This window comes from Platichthys flesus, chromosome 3 (assembly GCF_949316205.1).
Source record: "Platichthys flesus chromosome 3, fPlaFle2.1, whole genome shotgun sequence".
Classification (NCBI taxonomy): Eukaryota; Metazoa; Chordata; class Actinopteri; order Pleuronectiformes; family Pleuronectidae; genus Platichthys; species Platichthys flesus.
The window spans coordinates 22,220,955-22,233,629 of NC_084947.1; the positions used below are offsets into that span (position 1 = coordinate 22,220,955).

The window sequence follows — 12,675 nt, forward strand, 5'->3', positions numbered from 1 at the left end:
CCCCCATCTTTCATTCAGGATGCACACACACACACGCACACGCACAAACACACACACGCACACACACACACACACACACACACACCACACACTCACGTGCGCACAGGCACACACCACTGCCAGGTCTGCCACAGTTTCTCAAACTGCTCACACCGCTCTGTGTGGCTGTGAGCCAAGTGGATACACAACTCTGGCAGCTGTGTTTGGAGAGCAGACAATATCAGACAGCAGTCACAGATCTCAGACTGAATATTAATGCAGGACAAATCGTCTAAAATAAATTATTGTTAGTTATACCAATGTAATAACAACATTTCTATAAAATTGGAGCAGTAACTGCCTTAAAAAGATAAGGTTTGGTCGAGTCTACAAACTAAACTTCTGCATGGTTTTTATAAGATCAACTAATTGTTAAGCTGTTTAAGTTGATAGCTATTGAACCATGGACTTGGTTCCAAATGAAATACACATGAAATGAAATGAATAAAGAAAGTTTTGTCTCATACTTTGCCTTTGCTCTCTCTGCATCCCTCCAGACTGTGTCGGGACTGGGCAGAAACTACTATGACTCCCCAGGCTCGAGCCACACTTCCCAACTTGTGGTGGACCACCATCCATCCATCAGGGTAGTCGGGAAACTGTTGTTATGACCAGACACACTTTCTTTTAAACTCCGCAAATCCTTTTAATTCAGAGGCATAATTCCCATAAGGCAGGACATCCACCATGCCTAAACCAAGAGTTGGGCCTGCTCCACCACCTGAGGACATTTTTGAATTCTCCATGGATTCAGAGGAGGCTCAGTCTCTTCACTTTTATAGGAACTCTTCAGAGAAGGTGTCTCCTCTAAGCAAATACATCGAGAGTGAACACCAGCAGGCTGGGCTCTTCTCTCTTTCTCCCTTCAATGGCTCCCTGGATGCCGCCAATGACCTGCAGAAGAAACGGAGGAAGAAATGTGGCACCTGCGTTTCCTGTCTCCGCAATGAGAACTGCGGTACCTGCGCAAACTGTTTGAACCGGAAGACGGGCAAGCAGATCTGCAAGCTGCGCAAATGTAATGAGTTGAAGAGGAGACGGAGCGAGTTGGAGGTGAGTGAGTTACTGATGACTTAAATGTTGAATAATAGTACTTCTATTTTCTGGGATATAGTATATTGACATTTAGAAATATCAAGATTCAAGGCTGTTGCATCAATCTCATCCATCACAACTTTTTCAATCCCTGCTTATTGCACTCTTATGGAAGAGGCTTACACCCTGGACAAGTTCTTGATCATGCATGTCGTAAGTTTTCAATGTTCGTTAGTAATCGTGTTGTTATGCACGACTGATTGGACGTGGCTAATCAATGCAAAGAAAACTCTTCCATACTATTGATTGCTGTTTACCAATGGTACTTACCTTCTCACAACCTCTTTGGAGTTGTTTCCCCAAAAGAAAGATATCATTTCAACCTTTCTTTACTAAGAAACGTTTTCTTCTACTTTTTGTCCAAAAAACCGTCACATTAGTATAGACTAAATTTTTCCTCAGTAGAAGCAGTCTGCGTCTTGGCAAGGTAAGTTGGGTTTAGGCATTGTAATGCCATGCTCATGGTAAAACACCTGAGTAGAAAAGACTAGGAAAGAGTCAGGAAACTATCCATCCACCCACCAATCCCACTTGCTGCAGTGCTTTTAATTATAAATCAATACAAACATCACACACACAATTTTATTGGTGTCCATTTAAACTGATAGCTTTAAGCGTTTCAGCTACTCGTGCAAAATTTGGCATTCCTTATCTGTTAAATTCTCCTCAGACTGGGTTTAGATAGCACCTACCCAAATAACAGACCATATGATAGATGTGGCACTTGTAATAGGAATTCAATTCCCAAACTCTAATTTATACATTTAGAGCTGCACTTTAATATTTGATTCTTCTCATGGTAACTAACCCTTCTCTCTGAGACACAAATTTAGTCTGTAATTACTGGAAGTCATTTTCCTGTTCAATTATATTCATATAGGACACCTCATACAATGCTGTAATACTGTGCACTTTACTCTTACCATTAAAACAAGTAGTGAATTAGAAAATCCACTTATAAAGCATGGTTGGAATTGCTCATTCCCAAATTCAAGCAGCCGATATAACACCCCACTGATGTTTGTATATGTGAAGATGTGAATCTTTAATTGTATGAAAAAGAGAAAGACACATTCACCTTAAATGTCTTTCATAAATGTGTGTATGACCGTGCATGTTTGATGAGGACATAGTCTGTTTTAACAGTGTGTTAACAGAGTGGACACTGTATGTGTGTGGGTGTTTGTGTTTGCATGGCTGTGAGACCAAGAGTGCTACCAAACAGCAGCAGTAGAGAATTCCTGCAGTTGCCTGTGCTTTGTCCTCTGACCTCTAAGGCTTCGAATGAGGGTGGGGGTTAACCTTAGGCCACTCTGTTTGTGTGTATGTGTGTAGGAGTGTGTGTGTGTGTGCGCGCGCGTGTGTGGGTGTGTGAAGAAAGCAAGAGAGTATGTGTGCACTTTTGTGTTAATGGAAGCATGCGTGTGTTTGTTTGTAGTTGAGTCAGGGTCTTAAACCGGGGGATGGTTTATAAAGTTAAGGAGGAGGATGGGAGGATGCAGTAAACGGTCAGCACCATTGGAGGAGGAGAAGCAGGAAAAAACAGAAAGGGCTTCTAAAGACCGACCGAGGACTGGACACTTGTTGCCTTTGTCAGGTCCTAATGTACAACAGAACAAGCGCATCATTTTTGTGTCAATCACTGACATTATCACACTGATGTCACACGTGCAATGATCAGATAGTGCCTTTTTTTGTAGTAAAGCAAAGACATAAATTGCAAAAGCAGCTACATTACCTTTATAGGCTTGTCATAGTATTCATTTCTTCAGGCAAGTTCTTAAAAGATACATTTATTTGTGGAATTAAGGTGACTATCCATATAACAATTTCCATAGCATAGCAATTCCATACTTAAACCCTCTCCCTCTTCTCATGGTTTTATAATAATGATAATCATAATAAGTTGGTATCTGTCAAGGGATTTTTAAAGCCTCAGAAAGAACATAGATCAACTCATGATACAAAGGCAAGAGTAGAATGTCACTCAGTAGAGCACATCCCTCCACTAAGGCCCAACAGTCCCTGTACAAAAGCTCATTTAAATCCGCTAGATTTTGATATTTTATTTAGATCTGCCCCAAATTGCACAGAATCACAAGTATCTGACCCATTCTTCATCCTCCCACCTATTTTTGTGTTAATCGTTCACAGGTTTTCTTATAATCATGCTAACTAACTAACAGACAGAGAAATGCGGATACAAGCGTAAGCTCCCTGACGAAGGTAACACAGCAGTGAAATATTAATTCAGATTACAGGTATCTTGTATCAATGTTGTTTTGATCCAGGAAAGAAATGGTTAGAATATATCACTAAAATGCATCTTGTCCATGACTGCTTTGAGGTCAGCTCCACCTGAGTTAATTCATTTTAGGCCTTTATCTGCCAATGTTTTCTTTGATTAGGTGAACTGAGATGTTTTTTTACTATTGTTTGATTCACACCCCTTTAAGATTCTGTTTGCATCTTTAAAGAAAATAGATCAAAGTCTCAGCCGGCTAGGACATGTTGAGTGTTGAGGAGCAGAAAGCTGAGGTCTAGAGGAAGATGCCAAGGATTTGTTTAGCCACAAACAGGAAATCAAGGTTTCCATCAGAACTCTGCAGGTCTATCCTGTCCTGTCCTGACAGAAAAGCACTCTGTAATAGTAAGAGTCATTAAGCATATTCATTAGCACATTTCTAACAATGGCCGACACAATTTCACATTTCAGGACCATGACTACGTCATGTGTGTTCAGCAGCTGAGAGGGAAACAGTTTTGTTTAAAGAAGGTTCTGTTGTCTTTTCCTTTTGTTGCTGAGGGGGGTAATAGAAGTTTATAGCCTCCATATTTTAAACTCCTGACCTCTGAGGGAACTCTTCTCCATTCAGCCAGTCCTCGTTCCCCTTTCCTCCTGGTTCTTTATCAGCATCTATCTCCACAGTCTGTTATGAAGGACCAGGCGTAAGAAAAACATCGAAAAGGGGAAGATTTTGTTTGTCACTTTTCGTTTCTAGAAAAGTCAAAATATCGAGATTAAACTGGAAATTTCAAATTTCAATATGTGTTAGGAACATATATCAATCTGCAAACATTATACACGTCTGCCTCTACTAAATAACGTGTGTAAATGAATTAGTGAAATCGTTTTCGGAGAATAAAATTCATTAACAAGTCTTTCTCATTCTGTCATAAACACAGTGTAGTGCGTAGACTCAGCGTCAGTTTACTAAATAAACTTTTCTTATACTCTTCTGCGTTATTGATCATAGAATAAAACAACCCATAACGCATGATTGCCAGGCTTACATTGAGCTGTTATTAAAAACAGGGGACATTACCTGAGTAACATTGTCTCACTATTATAATACAGGATATCACAGATCACAGACACCCCGTAGTGGCCTCACCCTGCCTTTGACAGGGCTATATTAAAATTCTAGTATTTAAATTAGCTGTTCAAAACAGAATAATTACTAAATACTTGATTCTAAAATAATCTTGTCGACCCTCACACCCTCAGTATCTCTGCAGAAATGTGTAAGTACAGTGAGATGGAGCTGTGGGAGATGTGTGTCTTTTCTCCACATGCCGCTCTTAACCAAGAATCCACCCGTCCATCAGTATTCCGCCCTCACAGTGCCTCCATCTGTGTCTTCTAACCTCTGTATGGATGCAGCAGCAGCAGCTCAGTCCTTTGTTTCGGCCTGTGATGATACTGGTAGCAGCTTTCTTTCTGAAACTGTGAAAGTGAACTGTAGTGATTGAGAGGCAGCAGGTAAAGATTGGCTGCTGGACTCCAAAGAACCCTGACGCTGCAAATCTGCTGCAGCACAAAAAGCTGTAAAGTTTAGTGACGCTTGACCTGATTCGCAAAAAAACACCAATGCAGAGAATCAATTGTCGTTGCCACTTTGGTGATGAACAACTTCATTGACGTTGATGAGTCCCAGCCACCGCTGCTGCAGAGGGCTGGTCACCTGGTTTGGTTTGAATGCATCAAGTCAATGTCCAAATTGTACAAAATTCGACAATGCCCTTAAAAGTACACATGCTAAATGTGAATCTAATAAGATCAATGGTTCTAGAGATATGCCTCTAGAATCATTCATCTAGACAGACAGACAGACCGAGACATCTTTTTTGAATAATCCACTACACCAATTATAATTGAAGGCAAACTTAACTCAGTGGGTTTGTGTGTGTGTGTGTGTGTGTGTGGTACACTGAAGCCACGCCACCGCTCTTGCAGTCCGGCCAAACACAAACACGCCCCTACTCACACATAAACACACATTCACACACATTCATACACACACGTGGCCCATCTGACGTCAGCAGAGGGGGTTTCCCATGCCACACGGGAGCGTCAGACCGACACCAGAAATGCTGTGTCACTGTTGGGCTGCCTCACCTCCACGCGCCACACTTCGGCTCGCTCTCCCTTTTCACTTCCCTCTCGGTCTCTGTGTGTCTGTCTGCCTCTCGCTGTCTGTCTTTTTCGCTTCGATCCGCCGCTTCTTCGCCAGGCTGCGTGAACTTACGCTGACACTGTCTTGTCTTTCGGTGGTTTCTTATTCTGCAGCCATTAGCAATCTGTTGCACGCTTTTGCTGATTTTCATATCTCGACGGAGTGCTCTGCTTCTCCATTTGTTTTTTTCGTTGAACTTCCCAATTTCAGAAGAGCTGACGAGTGACAGTTTTAGAAGAGGGCTTTTTCAAAAAGGAAAAAAAGGGAAATGCATCTTTGCAGCGGTACCCGGTTGCTGATCTGGACAAACCCGTGTATGCTAGGCTCTTGTGGTTATGATTAGCAGTCTGGTATGAACGTATGCTGATGGTCTGGTTTAAAAAGGTTGAAGGTGGAGATGACCTTTCACTCTCAGAATGTTAACATTTCGAACCCAGGCTTCGAAGATATGCTGTGCACGAAAAGAAAGAAAGAGAATGTAAACCTCAGCTTCTTTTTCATTTCAGTGAAAGGTAGAGGTAGTTCTTGCATGTGTGACACTATCACACTCAAAGCTGATGTTTATTTGATCTTGTGGCATCAACTTTGTAGCTTTAATGTGCAGCAGTGGCACTGTGCTCATTTTCTCTCCACTTGCTTTGAGTCAGCACATTGGGCTCTGCTGTGTAATTGTGCATTTCTCTTGTCAGAATGTGTGTGTGTGTGTGTGTGTGTGTGTGTGTGTGTGTGCGCACACTTTGCAGTCCAGTCCAGTTATTGCAGGCAGCCCTGACACAGATGGTGCTCAGTGATACCACATACCAGAGGCATTGTTTAGGGAAGGCGAGTTCGAGGAGATAATTGACAGGCATAGAGAGAACCCATCCCCCCCAATGCACACACACACAGTCACACACACATGCGCGTACACATCCACACACACCTTCTGTCCACCCTTACCCTGTCTCTTTTTGTCCGCTCCTTTTTCTTTTTTTTATGGATTTGCACACACACACAGATACACACATGAATACTATTTTCGTTCTTGTATTTTAGCCTCCCCATTTTAACCCTCTCTCTCTCTCTCTCTCTCTCTCTCTCTATCTCTCTCTCTCTCTCCCTCTGTCACCGCCCTCCCTGGCTCTCCTTCAATTTCACCCTAGCAGCAGAGCCAAGCCCGGTCCCTGATTGGTGGACAGCCTGGCTTTGTGTGCTATCTCTAGCGTGACGTCTCTTCGACGACCTCTGTGTTCGTGTGTTTTTTTTATGTGTGTGTGTGCGCAAATTTGTGTATATGTTTGAAGAGACAGCGAGGGGGGGAGGGGGTTGCTGAGGGGCATTTATATCATATATGCAGGAGAGGGGAGAAAAAAAACTGAACGCGTGGGAGGAAGGTGCGATAGTGATCAAAGGGAAAAAAAATCTCTCTGTTGTGTGTAAGTGTGTGTATGTGTTTAAGTTTGTGTTCGGTAGACCTATTGGCAAACTAGTAGGAGAGAGAGAGAGAGAAAAATAGAGAGAGAGAGAGGGGAGGGGGTAGAGCCAGGGAGAGAGAGAGAGAGAAGAGAGAGAGAACGTGCGTACGAGCGCTCATGTAAAACCAGATTAAAAACACAAGATGGCTTCCTGAATGGGCTGCAGGAACACAGACGAGAGAGAGAAAGAGACAGAGAAGAGTGGGGAGAGAGAGAGAAAGAGAGAGAGAAGAAAGGGATAGAGGGAAAGAGGTGAAGACGAGAGGGAGTCGGAGTCCTCTGATGGGGATTTGGCCAGCGGACGGAGGAGTACAAACCGAGGCAGCTCAGAGGCTTGGAGGGTAAATATTCATTACTCCAGACTATTTTAGGATTGATAAGTGGGTGGGTGTGAGGCTGACGGGTGGAGGGGGTGAGAGATGAGATTGGCGGGACTGGGGAGTGACTCAAGACAAAACACATCGTTTAACATTGAGACAGCCAGGGCCATGTAGACAAGGGGGACGTGCTGTGCCAAATAAGAGGATGCTTTTGTTGTCCAATTATCAGCTCTGCTTTGATGAACCCTCTCCACCTATTACATCTTACTCTCAGCTGAACTAACCGCTGACACTTGTGCACGTTTGGCCAAGTTGCCCTTTAAAAAAAGCGGGGCTCATCTGATGCATACATTTGGAGGCTGCAGGTTGGGATACAGACATTGCATAATTCTATAATTGAAATTGAATCCTGGCATTGCTGTCTCTCATTCTCTATCCCAGCAGCAGAGGGAAGTGCCGGCTCGCTGGCTGAGCACAAATCAAAGAAAGGAGATTTGTATGCAAGGCTGCTTTTTGACGTATACTGAGGATGACAGGAATGATAAAAAGAATGCATGTCGAGCCACATGCAGGTTGTAGCTGCTGGTCCAACTGTCTATAATGATGAGTCTTTTGAACAGGCCCTTGTCGCATTATTCTATTGATTGTTATTCTCTTCCCCTCCCATCTCTCTCTGACTGCCTCTCACTCCCCCCTCTCTTGCTCTGTTGGACGGCTGTAAAGGTGGAATATTTTGAAGACATCAGTCAAAGCAGTTTGGGAAACCTTAAGCTGGCAGCTGAGGTAAGAGAGGGCATTGGATTTGTGCGATGTTTTGTTTGTGTTTGTGTGTATCATCTCTGGAATATGTGTGTAATCTATGTCCATGTTGCTTTGATTCTCAGCTGTTGGTTCATCAGTGCAGTGAGGCTCTAAGGAGGTGTAAACATGGTTGTTAGTCAACACAGAGACAAGCGTTTTTTCAAATGTGCCCATTGTTTTTAGGTATGTATGTGTATGTATTTGTGAGAATGGGTTTCACCATTAACACCTGCTATACAGAAAATGTTGTGGTTGTCTGAGCCACTAAAGAAGTCGGACTATTCTCTACTCTCTCCAGCGAAGACACAAGCTCATTTTATTATCTTTGACATCCTCGCGGTTTGGCATAAAGGTGCAATAGTCCCTGTAAGTCATATATCTTCTGAATCCCAGTCACTCTGTTTGAGAACTGACTATACTAAATTAGCGACTTTGACTCTATCTCCAAGCCGCGGTGGTGAGCTGAGCGCCTTAGTGATGAAGTGGCGGCGTCCTCAGTTTAAAGTGTCCCACGCTGCCCACTGATTGGTGCCAGAGGCAGGCATGTGTAGATGCAAGAGACCAAGGAGAGGAAGAGGGAGGCGGAGGCGGAGGAGGAGGAACCCTACGCGCTACAAGGGGGCCGTCTTTCTTCTCTTAGGTTCTGGAGTCAAATGAGGTAAAGGGAGTAAAAGTTAGTGGGTCACGCATGCGTACGTGTTTGATTGCACAGCGTAGTAACCTGTGGCGCGTGGCCACTGAGAGCTGCTGTTCTTCAACTTGCCGAGTCGGGGCACGCTTGTCTGTTTATGTGGAAAGATAGTTTGTGCGGCGAGGTGTCATAGAAAGAGTTGTATTTGAATTATAATGTTAGAACACCGTCCCCTCGTAGAAGAAAGAAACCTTTCAGTGTTGCCACCATCAGACACAAGGAAGTGATAAGTTGTCCCTCAAAGGGCATTTAAACGTTATATGTTATACCATATACATTCACCTGGGTCACTGCAGTGATACAAAATATAGGTCAGTCACATAACTAATGCTTGAGTGAGTTTAGCTCAGTTGTTGTGACAAACTCCAGTTTAACACAGCCTGCACTAATCCCTACCCATGTGTAAACAGTCACTTTATCAACAAGGTAATGTCCATACGACCATCTGGATCACTGGGGAAGAAATAATTAATCCCCCCCGTTTTGCTGATGTGTTTAACAAGTTTGTGTTCTCAGTCTTTATGGTTTCCTGAGCTCCTGATACGTCGATGTTTCTGTGTGTGTCTTTATCTCATTGATATCTGTTTCCTGGACAATCATCAAGACAAACCTCGTTTTTGACTGTTTAAATGAGCAGTTATAGATCAATTATATATCATTAGGGTTTTTCCAGAAACATAAAAACATTGAGCGTGGTCCAGCAGCACATTGAATTATGCTGTCTGGCTGCTTTCTTTGCAGTTCAGGAAGCAGAATCGAGTCGTGAAGTTACCACAACACGTTACAAGACAGACAGACTGCGCCGATTTGTTTTTCCACGCCCTTATACAGGATTTCCTCTTTAAACACGAGATGAACTTCACTCAGCTCAGTCGTGGGAAAGAGTCAAAACTAGAGTAGAAATACTCAAACCACTGCGTGCGTGTATGACAGCAGATGGAATGTTGGCTAATCATATGTTTATACTTGCATGGAATCCCCACTCTCGCTCACAAAGGGTTAACACTGACCTAGTTTCCGTGGCAACACTGAATGTCTAGTGACATCATTGCTTTAATTTTAGCTCAAGTCCGGTATCCAAGGCTGGTCACATGACCATCTAGCCGGCACCACACGCACATGTGTATGTGTGTGTATAGTTGGGTAATGAGTGGTTTTGGTGTAGAGTAGAGACTCAGGAAGTGGAGAGTTTGACATCACCTTTTCCATTCAGTGTTGGCTCTCGATGTGTTTACTGCTCTGTTAGGTTTCCGCTCAGACTGTAAAGAACTGCAGCTCTGATTCACATGAGAGTCTGTAACATATAGTCAATGATCATGAGAACACTTGTTTTTGTTTCTCAGGATGAGACTCGCATCTGTTTATCCTTCAGGACTCATGTTGTCTCAGTCATCTTTGGTCTCTACTTCAACTCAAATGATGATGACACAGATCTCATTTTCCTGAGTTTTTCATTGATGTCTTTCACAGATCTGTGCAAAAATACACAATGAAACATCACTTATCCACCTATTTGTCAAATAAGTCAAATATTTAAACCAAGATTTATGAATGTCCTAATAAATCTTGAATGTCTGTCAGTGAAATGACTGTGGCTTTCTTTATAATTCATGCTGATAAAACTGTTAATATGAATCCAGTTTAAGATGAATCATTGTAAAAAGGTAACTTAACTACAATTTACCATTAACTGTCATCTAATATCTTGCATGCCAACCCAGATGAGTCACCTGCCTCCCAGCTCTGAACAACTGTTGCATCAGCAGTGACTGGTTTTAACTGCAAGTTAATTACACTCACTCTTCCTTCAATGGTTATACAAATATATTTTTAATCAAGGACACTGCAAGGATTTGAAAACAACATCCATAAATTCAGATTTTACATCATATTAGAATTTTGGTAGTCAGCAAGAGTTGCCTCACTTACAGCCAGTCATTCTGGACTTGGGAAGCTGTGATGTCATCTTACATTTCCAATAAATGACATTTATCAGACTCTGTAATGTTTTTGTTGCTCCACTGCGTATAGTTCTGCATGTACTACTGAGCGTGACTGTAGCCGATACTGATTCCTGGCGTGGATTGATAGCCTGCATGGCAATATGAGTAAAGGTTGGTGGTATGTGTGTGTCTTATGTCGGAGGGAGGTTTTCAACCGCCTGGTGCCGCAGTTAATAAAAAATGAATGGAACGAGAAGGGGGAGGAGCTCTTAGCTGTCGCTGGAGCTCTTTAACTCTCACCTCTCTGGCAGCTCCTCTGCTGCTCCCACTGGGCACGCGGTTTATTCAGCCCTGAATCCCTCTGCTGCCAGATGCTGCCAGGTTTTACGTAATACAGCGCCACAGCTGTTTGAGTTTTCATCACACGCTATTGGGACATGCACTTGGAAATATGGATTTCTAAAGTATATTTAAATTCACTGGTGGCTGATATCTGCTAAAAGGGTGGAGAATTGGACTTACGACAAGATAAGACATCCAACTAGTATAAATTCATTGCATGTAAAACATGTTCACTTCAGGACAAATTATCCTCTTCATTCTCTTCATCCTAGCAGTCTATTTTATTTGAATAATGAAATGATACTTTTTGACAGGTTGTAGATACAGGTAGTTTAGTTTATATTACGCACTAACATGGCTTCATAGGGAAGGTTCTTCTGTTTTGAGTGCTGTCCCTTTAAGCCCGGCTACGCCTGACTTGAACATATGGGAAGCTAATCTTAGCCCAAGTCCTGAGAGAGACAAGGCTGGCAACCAGCCACTGTGCAGGACTGAGAAAGGTTTTCTCGCTTTCTCCCTCTGAGCTAATTTATGATTGTACTCTCAGATAATTTTCCAAACAAATAGCCACATATTCTCTCAGGCTGAATATGATTCATCTATAACTGTTTATGATAACATCACTGAGCATCTAGATGTGACTGCTTAGCTCTTTTCCATGGCTTTACACACATTACCTGAGCAGATAGTACGCTGTGTTCTTTTTTTATGCTTTTAAATCTCATATTTCCATATCCATGTCCCTTCTATCTGTTGTCCACTCTCTTTGTTTCAAATCCAAAATTTCCAAAACATGTATATTGATTACATTTTTCTTTCTTTTCATCTCCCTATCCTCAAGCACAAAGAGCACCCTCTTAGAAACAGCGCCCCTTCCCCTCCTCTTCATTCTCCTTGTTTTTTTTTAGCGGCTCCACCCAGCCCAACAGCTCCCCCCGCCCATCACTGCCTTTCAATATTTTGTCAACCAAACCACTCCTCCCTTTCTCTTTGTGAGGAGTTTAGGGGGGGTAGCCCCCCCCCAGCTGGGTCTGTTCGTGCTGACTTGCACGTGCCAAATGTCAGGAGGTATGACTAAGACTGGATACACTACACTCGTTACTACGATCCACACCCAAACACACCCTGAACCTAACACCAACCTGCCTGGGAAGTCAGCAGACAGATGGAAGGAAGACATAATGTGGATTCTTGAATATGAACAACATGTTTACAGTTTGTTACTCCTACAGAGAAACAGATTGTCTCAGACACTTTGTGTTTTTTCTACTCTGTTAAATCCAATTCGCTCAGTGTATCCCTGCAGCCTTTTGTCCCGCCCACCAATAAACCCAGTGATCCTCAGTTAACAATCCAATACTGTATGAGCTCCAGTGTGTGTGTGTGTGAGGAAAAAAACCCATAGAAATGTGCCCCTGCATTTGCAGGACCCTTTGGTGTCTCCACCTCTGTGTGTGATGAGAAACAGGCGTGTGTGTGCAGTGAAAAAGAAAGAAAGTGAAAGGTAAAGAGATAAAGGAAAACAGAGAGGGA

General features: G+C 42.8%; 1 protein-coding gene across 2 annotated transcripts in view; it reads left to right on the top strand.

Annotated features, from left to right (window-relative positions):
* The first annotated feature begins 6,942 nt into the window (after nt 1–6,942).
* tet3 (tet methylcytosine dioxygenase 3) overlaps nt 6,943–12,675 on the top strand; it is a 30,520-nt gene continuing 24,787 nt past the window's right edge. The window contains exons 1-2 of one of the 2 annotated variants that reach the window (XM_062384680.1): nt 6,943–7,386; nt 8,089–8,148. The gene's annotated coding sequence lies outside the window, so the exon portion shown is untranslated. The remainder of the gene's footprint in view (nt 7,387–8,088; nt 8,149–12,675) is intronic. The other variant, XM_062384682.1, reaches the window with a different exon arrangement.